This window comes from Thalassophryne amazonica, chromosome 7 (assembly GCF_902500255.1).
Source record: "Thalassophryne amazonica chromosome 7, fThaAma1.1, whole genome shotgun sequence".
Lineage (NCBI taxonomy): Eukaryota > Metazoa > Chordata > Actinopteri > Batrachoidiformes > Batrachoididae > Thalassophryne > Thalassophryne amazonica.
The window spans coordinates 64322678-64347327 of record NC_047109.1 but is presented as its reverse complement, the minus strand read 5'-3'; the positions used below and the strand labels follow the sequence as shown (position 1 = coordinate 64347327).

The following is a 24650-nucleotide window of genomic DNA, read 5'->3' as shown; positions in this document are numbered from 1 at the left end:
CATCTTTAAACGCGGTAGTTCTAGTGGGTACAGCTTGATACCACTCTAAAAATCTGTTACTGTGTTCTACCCAATTTTTTTGGTGAAACATACGAGGTCTGTAAGAAAAGTATCCGACCTTTTTATTTTTTTCAAAAACTATATGGATTTGAATCATGTGCGCTTGCATCAGCCAAGCTTGAACCTTTGTGCGCATGCGTGAGTTTTGTCACGCCTGTTGGTTGCTTCATTCGCCAGTGGGCAGGCTTTGAGTGAGCACTGGTCCACCCCCCTCGTCGGATTTTCATTGTAAAAGGAAATGGCTGAGCGATTGGAGCAGCGCTGAATCAAATTTTTCCAGAAACTGTGAGAGACAGCCAGGTGGACACCATTCAGAAGATTCAGACGGCTTTCGTGGAGGATACTCTGGGCATCACACAGATTAAGGAGTGTTACAACTGGATTCAAGACGGCTCACACCGGCGGAGGGCGCGCCGCGCTTCGAGCGGCCATCGACAGGCTGAAAAAACCAGATCATTTCCAAAGTGAAGGCTGTGTTGATCCGGGACGTTGTGTGACTACCAGAGAAATCGCAGAAAATGTGGACATCAGCACTTTTGCGGCACATTCCACTGTTACAGGAGATTTTGTAATGAAAGACGTGCGGAGGAATTCGCGCGTCGGGACGCAGCCGCTCATGGCGCACAACAAAAAACACCTCCGTGTTGGAAACCACTCGGAAGATTCAGACGGCTTTTGGTGGCTTTTCAGTCGAGTGAGTATCCGAGAAATTGTGTAACAGCTGGGCATGCCACAACATGTCCTGTGAGACATGTTGTGGCTTTGCCAGTAGATAATTGGCAAAGCTTCTGGGGAATACCTGGTCTTGTTAGGAGAGACGGCATCCATCCCACTTTGGATGGAGCAGCTCTCATTTCTAGAAATCTGGCCAATTTTCTTAAATCCTCCAAACCGTGACTATCCAGGGTTGGGACCAGGAAGCAGAGTTGTAGTCTTCCACACCTCTCTGCAGCTTCTCTCCCCCTGCCATCCCCTCATTACCCCATCCCCGTAGAGACGGTGCCTGCTCCCAGACCACCAATAACCAGCAAAAATCTATTTAAGCATAAAAATTCAAAAAGAAAAAATAATATAGCACCTTCAACTGCACCACAGACTAAAACAGTTAAATGTGGTCTATTAAACATTAGGTCTCTCTCTTCTAAGTCCCTGTTAGTAAATGATATAATAATTGATCAATATATTGATTTATTCTGCCTTACAGAAACCTGGTTACAGCAGGATGAATATGTTAGTTTAAATGAGTCAACACCCCCGAGTCACACTAACTGCCAGAATGCTCGTAGCACGGGCCGAGGTGGAGGATTAGCAGTAATCTTCCATTCCAGCTTATTAATTAATCAAAAACCCAGACAGAGCTTTAATTCATTTGAAAGCTTGACTCTTAGTCTTGTCCATCCAAATTGGAAGTCCCAAAAACCAGTTTTATTTGTTATTATCTATCATCCACCTGGTCGTTACTGTGAGTTTCTCTGTGAATTTTCAGACCTTTTGTCTGACTTAGTGCTTAGCTGAGATAAGATAATTATAGTGGGCGATTTTAACATCCACACAGATGCTGAGAATGACAGCCTCAACACTGCATTTAATCTACTATTAGACTCAATTGGCTTTGCTCAAAATGTAAATGAGTCCACCCACCACTTTAATCATATCTTAGATCTTGTTCTGACTTATGGTATGGAAATTGAAGACTTAACAGTATTCCCTGAAAACTCCCTTCTGTCTGATCATTTCCTAATAACATTTACATTTACTCTGATGGACTACCCAGCAGTGGGGAATAAGTTTCATTACACTAGAAGTCTTTCAGAAAGCACTGTAACTAGGTTTAAGGATATGATTCCTTCTTTATGTTCTTTATGCCATATACCAACACAGTGCAGAGTAGCTACCTAAACTCTGTAAGTGAGATAGAGTATCTCGTCAATAGTTTTACATCCTTATTGAAAACAACTTTGGATGCTGTAGCTCCTCTGAAAAAGAGAGCTTTAAATCAGAAGTGCCTGACTCTGTGGTATAACTCACAAATGCGCAGCTTAAAGCAGATAACCCGTAAGTTGGAGAGGAAATGGCGTCTCACTAATTTAGAAGATCTTCACTTAGCCTGGAAAAAGAGTCTGTTGCTCTATAAAAAAAGCCCTCCGTAAAGCTAGGACAGCTTACTACTCATCACTAATTGAAGAAAATAAGAACAACCCCAGGTTTCTTTTCAGCACTGTAGCCAGGCTGACAAAGAGTCAGAGCTCTAATGAGCAGAGTATTCCATTTAACTTTAACTAGTAATGACTTCATGACTTTCTTTTCTAATAAAATTTTAACTATTAGAGAAAAAATGACTCATAACCATCCCAAAGACGTATCGTTATCTTTGGCTGCTTTCACTGATGCCGGTATTTGGTTAGACTCTTTCTCTCCGATTGTTCTGTCTGAGTTATTTTCATTAGTTACTTCATCCAAACCATCAACATGTCTATTAGACCCCATTCCTACCAGGCTGCTCAAGGAAGCCCTACCATTATTTAATGCTTCGACCTTAAATATGATCAGTCTATCTTTATTAGTTGGCTATGTACCACAGGCTTTTAAGGTGGCAGTAATTAAACCATTACTTAAAAAGCCATCACTTGACCCAGCTATCTTAGCTAATTATAGGCCAATCTCCAGCCTTCCTTTTCTCTCAAAAATTCTTGAAAGGGTAGTTGTAAAACAGCTAACTGATCATCTGCAGAGGAATGGTCTATTTGAAGAGTTTCAGTCAGGTTTTAGAATTCATCATAGTGCAGAAACAGCATTAGTGAAGGTTACAAATGATCTTATGGCCTCAGACAGTGGACTCATCTTTGTGCTTGTTCTGTTAGACCTCAGTGCTGCTTTTGATACTGTTGACCATAAAATTTTATTACAGAGATTAGAGCATGCCATAGGTATTAAAGGCACTGCGCTGCGGTGGTTTGAAACAAATTTAGCTAATAGATTACAATTTGTTCATGTAAATGGGGAATCTTCTTCACAGACTAAGGTTAATTATGGAGTTCCACAAGGTTTTGTGCTAGGACCAATTTTATTCACTTTATACATGCTTCCCTTAGGCAGTATTATTAGACAGCATTGCTTAAATTGTCATTGTTACGGAGATGATACCCAGCTTTATGTATCCATGAAGCCAGAGGACACACACCAATTAGCTAAACTGCAGGATTGTCTTACAGACATAAAGACATGGATGACCTCTAATTTCCTGCTTTTAAACTCAGATAAAACTGAAGTTATTGTACTTGGCCCCACAAATCTTAGAAACATGGTGTCTAACCAGATCCTTACTCTGGATGGCATTACCCTGACCTCTAGTAATACTGTGAGAAATCTTGGAGTCATTTTTGATCAGGATATGTCATTCAGTGTGCATATTAAACAAATATGTAGGACTGCTTTTTTGCATTTACGCAATATCTCTAAAATTAGAAAGGTCTTGTCTCAGAGTGATGCTGAAAAACTAATTCATGCATTTATTTCCTCTAGGCTGGACTATTGTAATTCATTATTATCAGGTTGTCCTAAAAGTTCCCTGAAAAGCCTTCAGTTAATTCAAAATGCTGCAGCTAGAGTACTAACGGGGACTAGAAGGAGAGAGCATATCTCACCCATATTGGCCTCTCTTCATTGGCTTCCTGTTAATTCTAGAATAGAATTTAAAATTCTTCTTCTTACTTATAAGGTTTTGAATAATCAGGTCCCATCTTATCTTAGGGACCTCATAGTACCATATCACCCCAATAGAGCGCTTCGCTCTCAGACTGCAGGCTTACTTGAAGTTCCTAGGGTTTGTAAGAGTAGAATGGGAGGCAGAGCCTTCAGCTTTCAGGCTCCTCTCCTGTGGAACCAGCTCCCAATTCAGATCAGGGAGACAGACACCCTCTCTACTTTTAAGATTAGGCTTAAAACTTTCCTTTTTGCTAAAGCTTATAGTTAGGGCTGGATCAGATGACCCTGAACCATCCCTTAGTTATGCTGCTATAGACTTAGACTGCTGGGGGGTTCCCATAATGCACTGAGTGTTTCTTTCTCTTTTTGCTCTGTATGCACCACTCTACATTTAATCATTAGTGATTGATCTCTGCTCCCCTCCACAGCATGTCTTTTTCCTGGTTCTCTCCCTCAGCCCCAACCAGTCCCAGCAGAAGACTGCCCCTCCCTGAGCCTGGTTCTGCTGGAGGTTTCTTCCTGTTAAAAGGGAGTTTTTCCTTCCCACTGTCGCCAAGTGCTTGCTCACAGGGGGTCGTTTTGACCGTTGGGGTTTTTACGTAATTATTGTATGGCCTTGCCTCACAATATAAAGCGCCTTGGGGCAACTGTTTGTTGTGATTTGGCGCTATATAAATAAAATTGATTGATTGATTGACTTCCAACACGGACGTGCTTTTTGTTGTGCGCCATGAGCGGTTCCATCCCGACGTGCGAATTCCTCCGCACGTCTTTCATTACAATATCTCCTGTAACAGTGGAATGTGCTGCAAAAGTGCTGATGTCCACATTTTCTGCAATTTCTCTGGTAGTCACACAACGTCCCGGATCAACACAGCCTTCACTTTGGAAATGATCTGGTCGTTTCAGCCTGTTGATGGCCGCTCGAAGTGCGGCGCGCCCTCCGCCACTGTGGGCCGTCTTTAATCCGGTTGTAATCCTCCTTAATCTGTGTGATGCTGATAGAATCTTCACCGAAAGCCATCTGAATTTTCCGAATGGTTTCCACCTGACTGTCTGACACAGTTTCTGAAAAAATTTTCATGAAGCAAAGCGGCAGCCTCTCAGCCATTTCCCTGACAATGAAAATCCGACGAGGGGGCTGGACCAGTGCTCACTCAAAGCTTGCCCACAGGCGAATGACGCAACCGACAGGCGTGAAAAAACTCACGCATGCACACGAAGGTTCAAGCTTGACCGATGCAAGCGCACATGATTCAAATCCATATACTTTTTAAAAAAATAAAAAGGTCGGAAACTTTTCTAACAGACCTTGTATTTACACTTGAAAGTACTGAGTAAATTAAAAAGCTGTGAAATCATTTAAATATACTTGATGATCTTGGTAAAAAATATTAAGTATATTAGTCATTTCCAAATCTTCTGAATGAAATTCACCAAACAAATTAAATATATTTCAAAAAATATAATTTATTAAGCAAATGCTAATTCATTTCAATGCTGAATGTTAAGATAAAATTAACAGTTAACTTTTTAGGCATTTCATTTGGTATATCCAACTCAAACATTCAGTTGAATGTGTTTCAGAGATGTTATTAAGTCAGTATAACTGTTTCTTACTCTGATATATACAAAGCCATTGAATTACTTCTTAGAGTGTTGTTTGTGCTCGGGGTAAAGATATGAAGCAAAGGCAGCGTTTGTTGCAGTTCTGGCTGAGAAGACAGCGGGTGCAGCTTTACTTTCATTTTCAAACAGGTTGTCAGGTCCGCACTTTATAAGTCAGTCTGATAGGAGACATGCTGGAGTAAGATGTTTCATCCCACTTTTGCACTTTTACTGGATCGTGGGGGATCGTAATGGAACGGTGTCCTGTGGAATAGGGGTGTTAGCCTGATCCTGATTCTGCCTTTGATCTCGAGGAAATCCTTCCTTTAAATCTTCATCATTCAGCTTTGATCTTTGTTCCTTTGATTTTGATTATGGAGTGGATCATACCTTTGATCTTTGATCTTAGATCCTCATTCTTGTGATTATGTTGGCAGGATCAAAGCAAGGCACACAGGCCAAACAAATTAAGAGAGGTCCATACAAAAAAGACAGAGCAAGTGAGGTTAATCATTTGTTTATTGTATGGCTGTTTGGAGCTGTGTTTTCATCTTGTTGCTTTTCATTTTGCATGCCCACTTTGAACTCATTTGCTGTTAATTCCTCCGATTCAAACTCCTCAGTGTAATAAAATTCGCTCGGAGAATGGTCCTCTTCGTCGCTCATAATTTCTTTGTTCACTTTTTGTTTTTGTTTTGTTTTATTTTACGCTGTGAAAATTGTAAACAAAGTCGCAAATCTATTATGCGATCATGGTAACAGTCTGAAATCAGCCAATCAAAGTGCGCATACTGTCGTAGCCATTTAATAACTAGACTTATTGACAGCTTTAATGATGTATGGCTTATACTGTTGTGTCTTTTACCTCTTTATGGTCTCAGCCATCAGATACTAAGACGTTTTCAGGACTTTTATCTGTTGCTGACTTCTTTTTTTCTCTCCCAAAGAACATCACACTCATTCACACAGTCAGCAAAGCTGAAACCCAAACAGTGTTTCCATCCTGGAGCCAACAGCATGGATTAAGTAGAAGGGTTTAGTAATAGGCTGAACTGGTCCAAATGAGGTGCTGCAATTATCCACAATTATGGTGCAGGGACGACACGATCGCACATCAGCGCTGATTATTTGTGTTTAGAGGCAGCTGTGGGTTAATGGGTGCTCCATCATAGGTGGAGAACAGGAGAGAATGACTCATCTGCTTGGGATGAGAAAGTGTGTGTGTGTGTGTGTGTGTGTGTGTGTGTGTGTGTGTGTGTGTGTGTGTGTGTGTGTGTGTGTGTGTGTGTGTGTGTGTGTGTGTGTGTGTGTGCCTGTGTGTTCGAGTGTACGTGCACTGCAGTGCTGATGGAGGCTAAAGGTTGTTTTAATCGGGTGAGGAAAGAATATGAAATATCACTATTTACATGAAATGAAAATAGAACAGAGACATTAAACACGAGTGAGGAGAATAAACCAAGTAAAGAATAGAAGAATGAAAAAAGAAGTGGTGGGAAATAGAAGGAAATAAGAAAACAAATAGAAATTAGAGTTTGGCTGCATGGGCCAAAGGTAAATCACCCCAGACGGTGTGGGATCAGAAGCCAACTCTGATTCATAAACTGCTGATAACTGCTTGTGTTTAGCTGAAATACAACACAGATAGTAGGTCAATACAAAGACAAAAAAAAAAAAACAGCTGTAGAGGACGTACTGCTGCACTTTTAGGTTTCTGTAGGTACTGTTTATTAGGGACTAACTTCCAGGCAAAAGTCCAAAGTCAAATTTTTGTGCAAGACAGACTCGTCAATATATGTTTTTCATTGTGTGTAATGTTTATTATTTCTGAGTCATCTTGGTGGACAAATTATAAAAAAAATAATTCAAGTGCCCAAAGACCAGGTGGAAGAAAGACAGACTGTAACAGACAACAGCAGATCACTATGTGAAAGTGAAACAACAGGATACAAACATATCTTATTTTGGCAGTATTTCTTATTTCATTCATGCTAGTGAACTGAGATGAAAGTATGAGAACCTGAGTGGGCTCCTTACTTGGAAGCAGCTGTTGATTTTGCCTTTGGACCTGTGAGCTCACTCACCCACCAGCCCTCCGGACGACCTTCATCATTCTGACAGCCAGGTTGTGGTTTGGCTCATGATTCGGACGATGGAGTATCAGTGGGGCTTGGTGCCTCCTCACTACATGATCCAGGCTGCTTTTGTTGCTCTTCAACTTCTTCACTGGTGTTCAACTGAGGCCACCTCCCATACGGCCAACCATTCCAGCTCATACTCACACAATGGGTTTGCAAACATTTACATTCATGCTTCTGTCAAAACCTTCCACAATGAAATTCCATGTTTTATTTTTATTTGAATTTTTTTTTTAGAAAACATCTTCCACTTGATAGGATAAAAACTGTCTCAATCATACCAGTAAAAAGCTGATAATTCAACTTGCTAGTTCATTAAAACCTCTGGAAATTTAACAGTCAGCCTCTGAAAATAATCAAAAGATAGTAAGAAATATGCATGACAGCGATCCAGGCAGACAACCGATTGCTACCTCTCAAGACGTCAATCTAATTTAATTTAATCTTTCTAATCTTCCATAAATCATAAATTACATGCTTGCAGCCTCACGTTACTCAACACATATTAAAAATGTACATAATTGACTTTCAAATGAGTTTTTGCTTGGGGTTTGGTGGAGAGCTTTTTCTTGTCTGGTGTTTGATGCTTGGTGTTGGGCAGTGGCGGCGCCAAGGGGGAGCTTGGGGGGGCTTAAGCCCCTCCAATAACGAGCCAAGCTCCCCCTCAGCCCCCCCAATAATTCTGCCAATAATGTGAATAGCGACTGACATATTTGTGGATCTCAACTGCAGTTTTGCGCTGAGAATGTCTCAATATTGAGTAACTGAGCAAAGTGATGAATGTGTGTGTTCGGTGATCCACCAATGCTGAATCACCCTTCACAAACAGAATTTTCAGTTTTGCAAACAAACATTTATTTGTAAAAACCCACACACAAGTTACAAATCAGAAATTTGTGTTTGTGAATCACAAAGCACGTGTACAAATCAAAGGATATTTGGGCTAGATTGTGTGATGGTCTAGTGGTTAAGGTGTTGGGCTTGAGTCCAGAAGATCATGGGTTCAAATCCCCACCTGACTGGAAAATCACTAAGGGCCCTTGGGCAAGGCCTTTAATCCCCTATTTGAGGGAGTGTGCAGTTGGCATGCTGACAGCAGGAATGTCAACCAGAGCTGTTGCTCGTGTATTGAATGTTAATTTCTCTACCATAAGCCGTCTCCAAAGGTGTTTCAGAGAATTTGGCAGTACATCCAACCAGCCTCACAACCGCAGACCACGTGTAACCACACCAGCCCAGGACCTCCACATCCAGCATGTTCACCTCCAAGATCATCTGAGACCAGCCACTCGGACAGCTGCTGAAACAATCGGTTTGCATAACCAAAGAATTTCTGCACAAACTGTCAGAAACCGTCTCAGGGACGCTCATCTGCATGCTCGTCGTCCTCATCGGGGTCTCGACCTGACTCCAGATCGTCGTCGTAACCGACTTGAGTGGGCAAATGCTCACATTCGCTGGCATTTGGCACGTTGGAGAGGTGTTCTCTTCATGGATGAATCCTGGTTCACACTGTTCAGGGCAGATGGCAGACAGCGTGTGTGGCGTCGTGTGGGTGAGCGGTTTTCTGATGTCAATGTTGTGGATCGAGTGGCCCATGGTGGCGGTGGGGTTATGGTATGGGCAGGTGTCTGTTATGGACGAAGAACACAGGTGCATTTTATTGATGGCATTTTGAATGCACAGAGATACCGTGACGAGATCCTGAGGCCCATTGTTGTGCCATACATCCAAGAACATCACCTCATGTTGCAGCAGGATAATGCACAGCCCCATGTTGCAAGGATCTGTACACAATTCTTGGAAGCTGAAAATGTCCCAGTTCTTGCATGGCCGGCATACTCACCGGACATGTCACCCATTGAGCATGTTTGGGATGCTCTGGACCGACGTATACGACAGCGTGTACCAGTTCCTGCCAATATCCAGCAACTTCGCACAGCCATTGAAGAGGAGTGGACCAACATTCCACAGGCCACAATTGACAACCTGATCAACTCTATGCGAAGGAGATGTGTTGCACTGCACGAGGCAAATGGTGATCACACCAGATACTGACTGGTATCCCCCCCCAGTAAAACAAAACTGCACCTTTCAGAGTAGCCTTTTATTGTGGACAGTCTAAGGCACACCTGTGCACTAATCATGGTGTCTAATCAGCATCTTGGTATGGCACACCTGTGAGGTGGGATGGATTATCTCAGCAAAGGAGAAGTGCTCACTATCACAGATTTAGACTGGTTTGTGAACAATATTTGAGGGAAATGGTGATATTGTGTATGTGGAAAAAGTTTTAGATCTTTGAGTTCATCTCATACAAAATGGGAGCAAAACCAAAAGTGTTGCATTTATATTTTTGTTGAGTGTATGCCACGAGTTAGAGCGCACTGTTGTTTGGTACTCACAATACATCTTGGTTTGAACACTTTAAAGTTTAAAGTTTAAACAGTAGCTAACAGTTCCAAGAAATCTCTCTCAGCTGCTGTATGTCACGTTTTTTGTGCATGTCACATGTTTGTGTATCTTGTTTTGACCAGTAAAGTATTAGCTTTAAGGAAATAGACTAGTCAAACTATGGTGCAAGAATCTTCAAAAGTGGATTTTTTTTTTTTTTTTTTTTGTCCATGGTGAAGTGATCCGAATGTTGATTCAGCTGTGTCTCCACAATGAGCAAGTGTTAAGCTCTGAAACTTCATAGGTTAATACTTCAGATAGTACCCTTTAAAATGATATATTATATTACAGAGGTATTTCATTTTCTACCCTATGGTGGCCGGAATCTGTATGTGTTCCCATGCTGATATTATTACAGTACGTCATGTGGTCATTTCCGTCTCCCTTCTTGTTTGTCAGTTTGCAGCACCTATAGGAAAGGATTGCAATAGCAATTCACTTCATTTAAATCAAGTCAATTTGATTTATGGTGTATGGTGCCAAATTATGAAACCAGTCAAATCCAAGGCGCGTCACAAGAGCATGGTCCAAAAACAGTGAACATTGGGTCATCACCACAAAGATACAAGGTATACATAACACACATGCAATGCAGCTAGCAACCAATAAACAAGTACAACTGATGCAAAAAAAACAAAAAAAAACAATAAAAATGAAATGAAATAAACAAGTAAATCTGATCAGTGACACGTAAAACAAGATTCAGAACTGTCGCACACATCAATCAATCAATGTAAACAAAAAGAGACAAAGCAAAACCACGCACATTGTGCACAGGTGTTCAAGATCATCATTAATATATAAAGATGATCCCACAGCACACAGATCTGCATGTGTCAGGTCAATGTTCTGCCCACAATACTTGTTTCCAGTATATGAAGGTCCAACCCAGATGCATCTGAGCCTAGAGACATCAATGCTACTCCTGAACTAGGTTGATATAAGACATCTTTATTTTGCAGAGTAAGGGTTTAAGTGCTACTTTGGAATGTAGCTCTGTATTGTAGTGCTTGGCAAAGGTTTCCTAAAGTAATCCTTTGTCCATGTGGTTATATCAGCTATTGATGAATGGTGGTTCTTGATGTAGTGCCATCTGATGGATCAGAGAGAATTTGTGCTCAGCACAAGCATTTATCAATAGATTATACAGTACTTACACATTCTAGCATGTTGGATAGTGGAGACTTTCTTGAAATATCTCAAAGAAACCAAGTTCAGATATTACAAGGCCTTTCTTCAACAATGTGGAAGGCCAAGGAGCAAGAAAGGTCTCACTTTTCATATATGGAGAGCTCTTTGGTCTGTTAAAGGGCTCCAACTGGAATTCTTTTTCCTCAATACAGAGGAAGGAGGGAGGAAGAGGGTGCATTGAGAGAGGCCATAGAAGGTAAGCCAGTTTTTTGGTTGGTGATGCTGCTGCTAGTATGACATCTAGTGGCAGTAAATCACTTACAGTACCTTTTGTAAAATTATAAAATTATAAAAAAATAAATAAATAAATAACAATGTGATATCCATGTGCAACATTAGCGGGTGACACTCACTACAATAGAATGCAATTATGTCTTAAGAGCATAATTCAGTACCATATCAACATAGTAAGGGTAGTATCTCACTGGGCTGCAACTTGTGGAGAGTAGGCGGACACACAAAAGCACGCCAAAACAGGTGAAAAGGCGACAACCTTTTCATGTGGAATCTCACTGAATTGGTCCTCCAAGATGAACCGTCGATCCACTCTGAGGTCAAGAGCTCTCTGGAGCAGGTTTTCATCCAGGATGTCTCTGTACGTTGCTGCATTCATCTTTCCCTCAGTCCTGACTCGTCTCCCAGATCCTGCTGCTGAAAAACATCCCCACAGCATGATGATACCACCACCATGCTTCACTGTAGGGATGGTGCCTGGTTTCCTCCAAACATGATGCCTGGCATTCACACCAAAGAGTTCAATCTTTGTCTCCTCAGACCAGAGAATTTTGTTTCTCATGGTCTGAGAGTCCTTCAGGTGCTTTTTTGCAAACTCCAGCTGGGCTGTCATGTGCCTTTTACTAAGGAGTGGCTTCTGTCTGGCCACTCTACCACACAGGCCTGATTGGTGGATTGCTGCAGAGATTGTTGTCCTTCTGGAAGGTTCTTCTCTCCACAGAGGAATGCTGGAGCTCTGACAGAGTGACCATTGGGTTCTTGGTCACCTCCCTGACTAAGACCCTTCTCCCCCTTTTGCTCAGTTTAGATATCTGTCCAGCTCTAGGAAGAGTCCTGGTGGATCTGAAATTCTTCCATTTACAGATGATGGAGGCCACTGTGCTCATTGAGACCTTCAAAGCAGCAGAAATGTTTCTGTACCCTTTCCCAGATTTGTGCCTTGAGAAACTCTACAGACAATTCCTTTGACTCTTTGTGCTCTGACATACACTGTCATCTGTGGGACCTTATATGTTTACAGGTGTGTGTCTTTCCAAATCATGTCCAATCAACTGAATTTACCCCAGGTGGAAACATCACAAGGATGGTCAGTGGAAACAGGATGTACCTGAAATCAATTTTGAGCTTCATGGCAAAGGCTGTGAATACTTATGTACATGTGATTTTTTTTTTTCATTTTTAATACATTTGGAAAAATCAGAAGAAAAAAATCACTTTGTCATTATGGGATATTCATTCATTCATTTATCTTCTACTGCTTAGTCCATTTAAGGGTCGCGGGGGGCTGGAGCCTATCCCAGCAGCCATAGAGCGCGAGGCGGGGTACATCCAGGACAGGATGCCAGTCTGTCGCAGGGCCACAAACAGACAAACAAACACAGACACACAGACACGCGCACACACCTACGGACAATTTAAAGATCCCAGTCCACCTAACTCGCATGTCTTTGGATGTGGGAGGAAACCGGAGCACCCGGAGGAAACCCACGCAAACACGGGGAGAACATGCAAACTCCACACAGAAAGGCCACGGGAATTGAACCCACGACCTTCTCGCTGTGAGGCAACAGTGCTAACCACGAAGCCACCGTGCTGCCCCATTATGGGATATTGTGTGAGGAATTTAATTTTGAGGGGAAAAAAAGAGAATTTTATCCATTTTGGAATAAGGCTGTAACATAAGAAAATGTTGAAAAAAGTGAAGCGCTGTGAATACTTTTCGGATGCACCGTTATGCATGCAATGCATACTATGGTGTTACATGGGAATGAAAGCTGTAAAAAATTAAATCCATAACAGGGCCCCATCTGAAATCTTGTCTTTGGGCACAGAGTTGCATTAATCAAAAGCAGGTGTAGATTTTGTTCAATTTAGAGGACAATGACTGATTCCTAAAGCCGAGCCTTATCCTTCAAAATAAATGATTACTTTGTGGGTACCAGCTTTTTCGCCAGATGATTCAACAGTGTAAACAGATTTGTGTCCCCACAACATGATTAATTACATATACTACACACATACAGACTTAAGTACACCACAGAGACAAATCCCCAGTTGATCTTTCCCATGAACATGTCTTCCTGAGCCAGGATTCTTCCCCTGTACCAGGCCCAAGCTCAGAGCCTCAGCTCCCAGTGGGACTTGGTGAAGGATTGCAACTATTTTCTCCACAGACCTCAAACACAACACCAGCAAGTTAGTCATCACGACCAGCTGTAAACGTCTTGATTTGTGTTATAGTGTGAGAGCTGTGCACACATGCCAACACGCAACAGCCATGTGCTGTGTGTCTCATCCACATGCTATCAGCAGCATTGAGTGTACATTTGAGGCATTAACTTATCAGATGTGGATAAAAAGGACTCTGGGTTTGGAAGCTCCCTGCATCTCTCCCCCTCCCCCCAATGATTTATGAGGCTGATTCACTCACAGCACTCACTTCCTGTCAGTGAAATCTCCAGACGTCTTCCTCTGTTTTATACTGTCACGTCCCATCTACATGGCAGACTGTGGAATTTAGTGCACGCTTGGATTAGTCTTGTCCACACGTGCTTCACTGTGGGATGTTTGACAGTGTTTGACCATCCCTGTTTAGTCTTTAACTACCTTTTTAAAACATATATTTACCATTTTTCATCAAATGACAAAACACTTGCACATCACTTACAAAGTGCGAACATAAAGAAAGTGCAATTAAAATCAATAAATGTGCTACAATCTGAACCTTCACCAGTACCCAACACCAATATACCAACCATAGTCCCACCAAAATAATAATTTAAATAAATAAATAATAATAATAAAACATGCTCTCATGACAATCATTTCAATCAGGTCCAATATTTTCTCAAAGATCTAAGATAAAAAAAAAAAAACATGGTTGCCACACTTTCAGAAACCTATCAGCCCCCCCTCTAAGACTAAACTTGATTTTTTTTCAACTTTTAAGAAAAACACAAGATCTTTCAACCATAAAGAAACAGATGAGGGATGTGGAACTTTCCAGGATAATATTCTGCGGTAAAGGCAATTTCATCCACTGGCGAGTTAGTAAGGAACACAATGGGGACTCCAGGAACACCAAAAACAGCGATCAGCGGACAAGGATCCATTCTGACACCAAGAATGTGAGAGTTAACGTCAAAATACAAACTCTAATATGACTGAAATTTGGGGCAAAGAAAAAAAACATATGACTTAAATCACAGGGAGAGGAGTTACATCTGTCTCACAGATCAGAAACATTGGGATAAATTTTGCATTATTTGGACTTTGACAAATGCAGCCTGTGCACTACTTTAAATTGAATAAGGGAAAGTCTTACACAAGATGATGACATACAAATTCTATCAGCTGCGTTATCTCAGAAATCTTCACCGAACTCCACACCCAATTACTAATTACAGATAGTTTTATTGAGTGGATGACTGTGCATTGAAAGAACAAGATTATATAGCTGCTATATAAGAACTTTCTTATGGGGCACAAGTTCAAAGAGGTCCTGCCAAGAATGTTTAGGGGGCTGAGAGGGGAACTCCACAAAAATAGTAGATGCACAATGTATAGTTTGGAAAAAAAAAAAAAAACTAAGGAAGAGTTATCAGTAAAATTAAGAAAGATATTATCCCTAAACTGATTATAGAAACATTTAAGACTGAGATCACCATGGTGCATCACAGAATGCCACAGGAGGTCTTTCCTCCCTGTGGCAATCAGACTGTATAATTCCCCCCCTTCTGCAGGATGACTACATAATGAACAGAGGTATTCAGTTACTCAGTTATGTGCAATATTGTCAAACATGTTATGCAAATGTCATCCAGTCATTTCGCATAAATGTGTTGTACTTACTGATAAAAAAACAACAACAACAAAAAAATTTTACTGTTTCTGTACTTTGGCAAAATAATTTCCTTGGGGATAAAGTTGATTTTGTCTTATCTTAATGCCCTTCTTACCCCTTACGTGAAATACAGTGTCTAAGAAGGAGGAAGGAAAACAGTGATTCTTTTCTAATGGACCAAAAGCAGAAGCAAAACACATTTGAAGTGAATTCAAGATTGATATCATATTTTAAGAGAGGAAAGTACAACAGGATTATCTGTGTACTGAGACAGGGACCAGGGAGAAACCTAAATATCAAAGCATGGAGAGGTAGACAAACATGACTGAGCTTCTATTCTAACTGACACCAAGTTGTATGTATGAGGATCTTTTAACCAATAAATGTAATTTTGAATGTTAGGTGCCCACTAATAATACATTAAATTAGGTAAAGACAGATTTTTGTAGTAATGATTTACGAACCCTGGGAGTTTTACCTCCCCATATAAATGAGGAAATCATTTGATCGATAGAGTTAAAAAGGTTTTGGGTAAGAACAGAGGAATACACTGAAAAAAGTATAAAATCTGGGTAAAACATTCACTTTCACTATACTAATCCTACCTAAAAGAGATACTAGTAAATTAGTGCAACTTTGAACTCTGACCTTAAAGTGGACAATGAAGGAGTAAAATTTGTGGCCTGCAGAGTCTGAGGTCAACCAGTTACATTTACTCCCAAATACCTAAAACCAGAATTAGTTAGATGGAAAGGAAGATCAGTTTGTCTGAGTCACTGTGCAGCTACATTTATAGGCACACATTCACTTTTTTGTATGTTAAGCCTATATTCAGAAAAAAGAGCCAAAGTTTTGGAGTACTGCCATAATAGATGTTAAATTACTAGTTGGATTTGTGACATAAAAGTAAATCATCTGCATACAGAGCAACCCTATATTCTGTACTCACATGAGTTACACCCTGGAACAAGGAAGAGGTCCTGAGACTTACTGATAGTGGCTCTATTGCTAAAGCAAAACATAAAGGGGACAATAGACAGCCTTGATGTGTACCACATGACAGAATAAAATAGTCAGATTTTACATTATTATTACAGACAGAAGCTAGGGGGAAGTATACAAGAGACAAATCCAAGAAATAAATCTATCACCAAAACCAAATTTCTTCAGGTGTTATGGTTAGAGGTCCGGACTGGTACAGACGAAGAACTCAAATGCTGGGAGCAAGGAACAGAAATGGTTGTGAATGAAAAGATATTTATTTACAATAACTGGATAAATAATAATGCTGTGCTGGGGGTGCCTGCAGAGTGGAGAGTCAGCCCACTTGTAGCGGTGGAAATTAGGGAGCTGCAGGTTCCTAATTTCATTCACAGTTCATGAATGTCTTCAGAGGTCAAAGGTCACATGCTGCGCATCTTGTGACGCAGTTCCAATTAAGCGGGACTTGACTTTAGAAACAACTCAGAGATTTCTTAGTAGTTCAATATCAGAGTTCATACAGTTCTGGGAAAACAGTTCTTGGAAATAGTTCTTGGTACTAGTTCAAGGAGCCAGTTCTTGGAAACAGTTCTTAGTCATGCACAGTCACAAAAAGGGGCAGGGTGAGAACAGGATCTCACAGAACATGAAGGAACGTAACGGAAGCATGGCAGAGCTACACGCTCTGTAGCTGAGAGCCGGAGAGTTCCAAAGTGACGTCGTGGGAGCAAGGAATGTGTGCGACAAGGAAGCCACGCAGGAGAGTGTCTAGAAACACCAAAAACATCAACAAGCTCTAATATGGAAATTATAGTTGGCCAGGTTACCTTGGAACAAGCTGTGGAGAGCTCAGACATCAGATCGCATGGAAGCAGCAGGAAAGATGAGGTCATAATCATGGAAGCTTCACGATCAGGATGCAGTGCATTCAGCAGTAGATTCTGGTGTCATGGAAAGGAAGAATCCGGCAGTGACTGAGCTCAAAGCTGGGATTTAAGTAACCCGCTCCTGATGAGCCGCAGGTGTGAGTAGCTGATGAGCGGCAGGTGTTGCTCGGCTCTGCAGTGCACCACCTGGAGGGAAAATAGATGAACAACACACAAGAGGAGAGAAAGGGAAGGGGAGAGAGGCAGCCAAAAGGCTGGCCACAACTTCAGGACTGCGAAAAGGTACTCCCATTCCACTCTATCCAATGCTTTTTGGCACCTAATCAAATTGCCACTCCAGGGAGATTACCATGCTGTTTGAGGTACAGTATATTGAAAAAGGTGGATATATTAAAAAAAAGGAATGCCTTCCTTTGATAAAACCAGTCTGTTCATTTGATATAATAGAAGGGAGGATTCCATCTGTACGGGACGCTAACCCCTTGCTCACACTGCCTCCGGTGTTACCATTGCGAGGTACGGATGCGGGACTGCAGAGAATCCAAGTCATTAAAAAGATAAATACCTCTGTTAGTGGCCATGGAGCTCTGCGGCTGCGGTTACCGAAACCCTGTGGCGCTGCACATTTTTTCCACAAGAAGTCTATCTTTGCGGGCTGCCAGAGTGCTCTGTACCAAAATAGCGAGAGTAGTCTCGACCTGTTGCTGGAGTTGGCCGCAGATCTGCACAGCAGACAGGAAGCGGTGTTGGAGTTGGCCGCAGCTCCGCACAGCAGACGGGGGGGCGGTGTGAATGGCCCACTGTGGTGCTTACCGAGCCTGCAGAGTCATTAAGCACATCGGAGGCAGTGAGAGTGAGTCCTAACAGTTTGGCCAAAATTTTCACATCTACATTAGGGAAGCTATTGGGTATATAAGAAGCACAGGAAGTCAGATCTTTTCCTTTCTTGAGCTGTAATGAAATGGAGGCCTGTCTCAGCTTTGTGGGGAGAGAACCCTGATCCAGTTATTCCTCAAAAACTGACAAAAGTAATGGGGCTAATTTCATATGAAACTTCTTATAAAAATCAGAAGGGAATCCATCAGGGCCAGGGGATTTGCCTGACTGTAACAATTTAATCATTGATAAAAACCTCTTCTAGATTAAGTGGAGCATCATTTTCTACTGCTTTTAAAGCATCAACTACAGGGATTTCTATGTCATCAAGGAACTGGTGCATATTTTCAGAGTTGGGAGGAAACTGATGTGTAAAAAGTGGCATGAAATTATTTAAAAACAGAATTAATTTGAGTTCGGTCAGATGTCAAAGTAGCTGATGTATTTTTTATTTGTACAATTTGGCGGGTGGCAACGTGAGCCCTGAGTTAGTGGGCCAATAAGCGAGTAGCTTTATCACCTTATTCATAATAGTTACCGCAAGACTGTAGATAGATAGATAGATAGATAGATAGATAGATAGATAGATAGATAGATAGATAGATAGATAGATAGATAGATAGATAGATAGATAGATAGATAGATAGATAGATAGATAGATAGATAGATAGATAGATAGATAGATAGATAGATAGATAGATAGATAGCTTTTATTATCATTGTCATTACAACAACGAGATTTGCGCACTCACATTCCACATACAAACAGCAATTAATCCACAATTATTACTTGTTTACCGTAATAATGGCACACATCAGAATGAGGACAACACATATACATTTGACATTGTTTATGTGCACTAAACTTGAAACAGTCCATTTTCCAAATTGAGGAGATGTGAGTGTGTTGGTAGCTGCTGCAACTGAAGTCGTGCCGCCTGCCAGCTTGGGAAGAACAGGGGCCTGCTGCGGGGAGCAGGAAGAGAGGTAAAAGGAGAAACTGGAGCATGCGTCAGTCCAGGTGTAAGTCAGTTATTGTCTTTGTGGGTTGAGATAAGAATGGAGCCGAATAATCTCACCAAGGCCTGAATAAATTCCTCTGGAGGTAAACAGTGGGCAATTGACCTTGAGACTAGATAGCCTGTAGTGTTGCAGCTGAGCAGTGAAAAACACTTTTTAACATTTCCACTTGAACAGCCAAATCCCAATTATGAATTAAGAATATTCCCAATTATGAATTAAGAATATTCACCAGCCTCCGAAACCTTCAGCTTCAACTGCAAGGCAAGCATCAGCTCCAAGATGTCATCCAATTTGCGTCTGAGTGCAAGAGTCAACGCAGTCTGAGAATACACTGCCTTGCCAACCTCGTTAATCATGACAGACAAGCGAGGGCCCGTGGTTCTTGATGCCGCCATCTTGCCAATTTTCCGGTAGATCAGGGCAGCACATAAGCCAAAAAGTACCAGCCCTGCTACCATGAGACCAAACATGAATAAATCCTTGACATCCTCAATGGAGAAAGGCGCCAAGCATGTGCCAAGACCCCCAGGAGTCGAGGACATAGCTCGCAGGATACGTTCCATCTGGGCAGGTAGGATCCCCGGTCCTGACCTTCTTGTAGAAAAAAATGGTGTCAATAGCGTTCAGAGACCAGCTGATCAATTCCATGGTTAATCCAATAGTAGTCCAATAGATCCAGAATCCAATATAGTTTTGAGGAATTCACAGTCTGGTGAAGTAGGGACTTGAAGGTTAAAGGCAGAGAGATAAGGGAGAGTGGAGGAGATGCAACTGCCCTCGTCGGAGTCCCAAGCTCAGTACTAAGACTGTAGTATCAACTGCTCAGCTTCTCTCGTTGAGATAAATTCTCACTCAAGTTGCAAATTAAGGCTTTGCTTATAAACCTCTGAGGAAGGTTTCTGGCCATACTGATGGTCAAGATTTAAAATTTCTGTAGTAAGGTCTTTTTTTGTAGCTCTATTGGACCTGGACAGGTGAGACAAATAAGAACTAATTTGGCCTCTAAGATAAGCCTTTTGGGTTTCCTATAATAAAGTGTTCGAGATAGCATCAGATTTTTATGCTGAGCCAAAAGCGCATGATGTGAGATGACAACTGCAAGATATTCAGAATCATGAATTACTGAAATAGAGCCATTAATATAAAATAATCTATCCAAGAATAACGTGTGATGAACATGCAAGAAAAAAATCTCCAAGGCTCAATGTATCCGGCAGAGCTATCAAGTACAGGGTCAACAACACAATTTACATCACCACCAAAATTCAGAAGGTATGTATTTAAATCAAGGATCATCCCCAAAAGGTTGTCAGCAAAGTGGGCATTATCAAAATTGTTAGCATAGACATCCACCAGAACAACAGGACTGAGCAGGATAGTCACGACAATAATTAAATGTCTCCCATTTCTGTCTGTGACCATTTTAGAAAGTGAGAAATGTATTTTGTTACTAAATAAAATTGCAACACCTCTTGCTCGGAAGTCAAAATTTGAATGATAGATGTGGCCTATCCATGGCTTTCTAAGCCTGTTATGATCTTTAATATGTAAATGAGTTTCCTGAAGAAAAATCACGTCTGTTTTAAGATGTTTCAAATGGGTGAAAACCGGAGACCTCTTTACAGGACCACCACAAAAACCTAATGGGGCTACCCGTAGTACTACCATCATCCTTATGTGCACTTTACCAGCTGAATTACTGTATGGGTATGGTCCATCGATTTCTATTTACTCACTAGATGGAGGACCGGGGCGATCCACCAGAGCGCCGCCATCTTGGTTAGCGTCGAACAACCAGACATAAATAGAAATCAATGGACATGATCAATGTTTTCAAGAGAGTTTCACCATAAATCTGCATTTTCCGTGCTGTGCTGTTACATTTATTCAAACTGAGTCCCACATTTGTACAGCCAATATTTTTCAAAACAAATACAGAAAAGGAGTATTTATATAATAAACTTGAATGAATTTGTTTGTCCCAGTCCAGATAGAAAATAATACCATCAGTTTGTCAAACACACTATGTCTGCCACAACACCAGCTTCTAGTCTGATCCTTAATTAATTTAATTATGAAGTTAAGTTAAAGATGGGAAATAATCAGAGGTGAAAGTAAGAGCTTCGCATGCTCACATCATATTAAAGATATGAATATTAAGACTGCACTTAACCCACCTGCAGCGCCGTTTTTACGGCGAGCTTCTCCGTGAAAATTTCAAATAAAATAAAAAAATAAATAAAATGAAAATTTCAAATGAAATAAATAAAATTAAACAGTCACTCCAGCAAGTGTGAAAGTAAGATTATCCAATCATTCTGGACCAAGTTGAAAGAAATCTGAAAACACAACACTGGAATATGGAGTATATCATAGAGAAATTAATCTCATTTGTATATATTCTTATGTTAGTAGAATATACAATATCAGTGAAGTGAAGCCAAAATGGATGTAATGTAGTCAAACTTTCTGCTTTGTGTCAAAAGTCTGGCTGCAACATTTTGAACCAGTTGGAGAGCCCTAATGCTGGACTGCAGTAAACCAGAAAATAGAACATTGCAGTAGTCCAATCTAGAAGAGATAAATGCATGGATCAGGGTCTCAGCATCAGCCATAGACAGGATGGTGTTATGTGCAGACGCAAGTTGAGGAGCGGACCAACGTCTGACCGAACCCAAAGCTAAATAACCAGAAAGCGGTTCCACAAACAAAACAGTTTTATTTCCCCTCCAGTGCAATAATTAGTGTACAACATAAATATTAGGTTTGTCTGGCAGAGTGAAGGACGGTGCGCTCTCCAGCGCCCAAAAGGATCGAAGCCTCGGCGCTTCTGGACTCAGATTCACCGCCAAACACCCCCCAGGTGGACACGACAAAGTGACTCTGTGAAGGATGGAAAAAGGTGAGGTAAGTCAACAGAGCTACAGCAAATATCCTTCAGAGGCACACACTATCAGCAACACATTCAGGTCTGAATTTAAGCTTTATGTAAATGAGCAGCTTCTCACAACAGGTGGAGGATCATCAGTCCGTACGCCACGGCAGTGAGAAGCAAACTGCACAATTCTCATCAATGTTCAAATATACTGCATAACAGAATGCCAAATTACTATTAACGATCATTCAGACAATAATCACCTCTGATGTGTGCTGACAGCATGTGTCCCTCACCCATCCTCCTTCACAGGCACGATGTGTCAAACCCTGGCGCGGTCCTCAGCGTCTCACAAACGAACGTCACAAGGTCGAGTTCCCGGCAATTCTGCTTGAACTACTCATGGCTTAAATGCAGAACGCCATCTCATTATCTGCTTCAGCTGAAAGTCTTTAAGTTTGCACGTGAGCATCATCCACAGGTGCTGCGAGTCAGTAGGCCTGCACATGAACATCCTCCACAGGTGCAGCTAATAATGCTGATGAGGGTGAAGGACTCTTCTGCCAGTACCTTCTCCACAGACAAAAAACAGTTTGCATACCACCTGGAGAGCAAAGAAAAGAAAACAACACAAAAACATCCAGCCAAACCCCCCAACACACAACAGATGGGACAAATCATCGCTATATTTTGCAGGTGGAAGAAAGCAGTCCTCGTAATATTTCTAATGTGGAGGTCAAAGGACAATGTAGGAACAAAAATTACCCCAAGATTTCTCACTTTGTCATTGTGATGCATGACACACGAGCCTAGGCTGATATGAGTGTTAACTGGTCAAATTGATGCCGATATCTCACTGGACCAAGAACCATCATTTCAGTCTTATCAGAGTTTAAAAGTAGAAAGTTTCTAGAAATCATCTTCTCACTGATGCAAGGCAATCTTCTAAGGGTTTTATATGAACGAGATTACCAGCAGTTATCGGCATGTATAACTGAGTATCATTAGCATAGCAATGAAAAGTGATCCCAAAACGCCACAATATGTGCCCAAGGGGTGCTATATAAAGGGAGAAAAGCAGGGGGCCTAAGACGGGCCCCTGTGGAACCCCAAATTACATGTCACTAAGGTTAGAGGTAGTGTTACTGTACCAAACACAGAGAGAACGACTGGTCAAATATGACGTCAGCCACGCAAGGCCACTCCCAGTAATCCCAAAATGATTTTCCAGCCTGTCAAGTAGAATATGATGATCCACAGTATCAAATGCAGCACTGAGATCGAACAGCACCAGAACCATAGTGGTGTCCGAATCCTTTGTAAGCAAAAGATCATTCACCACTTTAGTGAGAACCGTTTCTGTGGAATGATATTTTCTAAAAGCAGACTGCAGTGGCTCAAAGAGATTATTCTCAGTAAGATAGTCTGCGAGCTGCCGTGACACCACCTTTTTCCAGAATTTTAGAGCAAAATGATAGATTTGATATCGGTCAATAGTTTTTCAATACATTAGGGTCAAGATTAGGTTTCTTAAGTAATGGTTTAATCACTGCAGATTTGAAACATTTAGGAACAGATCCAGAAGTTAAAGAAAGATTAATAATTTCCAGCACAGTCAGCCCAAGAGTGGACCACAAGTCCTTAAACAATTTTGTTGGTATAGGATCAGTAAACAAACAGGTTGTGCTTTTTGTTGACGTTACGAGTTTTGTCAGCATGCCTAGTGAGATACTATAAAATTCTGTAAATCTAGGTAATACCTCTGTAATGGTGCCCACCTCAATAGCAGGGTGTAGTGGCTGGGTTGAGGCATGCTGGGATATGTTTAACCTAATGTCTTCTATTTTCTTCTCAAAGTAATCCAGCAAATCTTGTGCTGTAAAAAGAGAGCGAACTACAGGTGGTTGTCCATGAATACGTATTGCCACCATGTCGAACAAGAACTTTGAGTTATGCTTGTTTTTGTTGATCAAATCAGAGTAATTGGCTCACTTTGTAGCCAATAATGCATGCTTATATTCTAAGATAGCATCATGCCACACAAGGTGTAATACTTCCAATTTTGAACACCGCCATTTCTGTTCTAGACCTCTTGCCTTATGCTTGAGGTCACGCAGGTAATCATTGAACCAAGGTGACTGTGATTTGGGGGAGTGCGGTTTTAACACAGGTGGTGCAATCATGTTGAGTGTAGTTTTGAGCATTGAGTTTAAACTATCCACAATGCTGTCTACTGATTGGGTATTTGCCACATGTGAAACTAAGAGATCAGGCAGTCTAGCTTCGAGTTCAGTCTTAGTTAAGGAGTTGATGCATTGCTGTAGTGATATATAAGGTTGTTGTTCCACTAAACACGGCAGCAAAACTGTAAAGTTAATAAGTGAGTGATCAGAGACCACTGATGTAAGAAACATGATGTCAGTATTTGTGACAGCAATACCACATGCAAGAACCAGATCCAGGGTGTGTTGAGTCCTGAATGCATTGCCAAAATCCTAATGCATCCACAATTTTCATAAATGATTTGCAGAGGGGATCAGAAGGCCTTCTTATTGCACATTAAAGTCACCAATGATCAGAATGTTATCTGCACTAGTTGACAAGTTAGAGATGAACGCACCAAATTCATCTTGGACCCTTAATTGGACTAAGCGGTTGAAGATGAGTGTGTGTGTGTGTGTGTGTGTGTGTGTGTGTGTGTGTGTGTGTGTGTGTGTGTGTGTGTGTGTGTGTGTGTGTGTGTGTGTGTGTGTGTGTGTGTTTAGATCCTTTCACAA

General features: G+C 41.3%; 1 long non-coding RNA gene across 1 annotated transcript; it reads left to right on the top strand.

The window, feature by feature from the left end:
• Positions 1–10938: 10938 nt before the first annotated feature.
• On the top strand, positions 10939–24346 carry LOC117514047. The gene is made up of 3 exons (XR_004561784.1): positions 10939–11045; positions 12952–12957; positions 24336–24346. It is a non-coding gene; the product is annotated as an uncharacterized LOC117514047 (long non-coding RNA).
• The last annotated feature ends 304 nt before the right edge of the window (positions 24347–24650 follow it).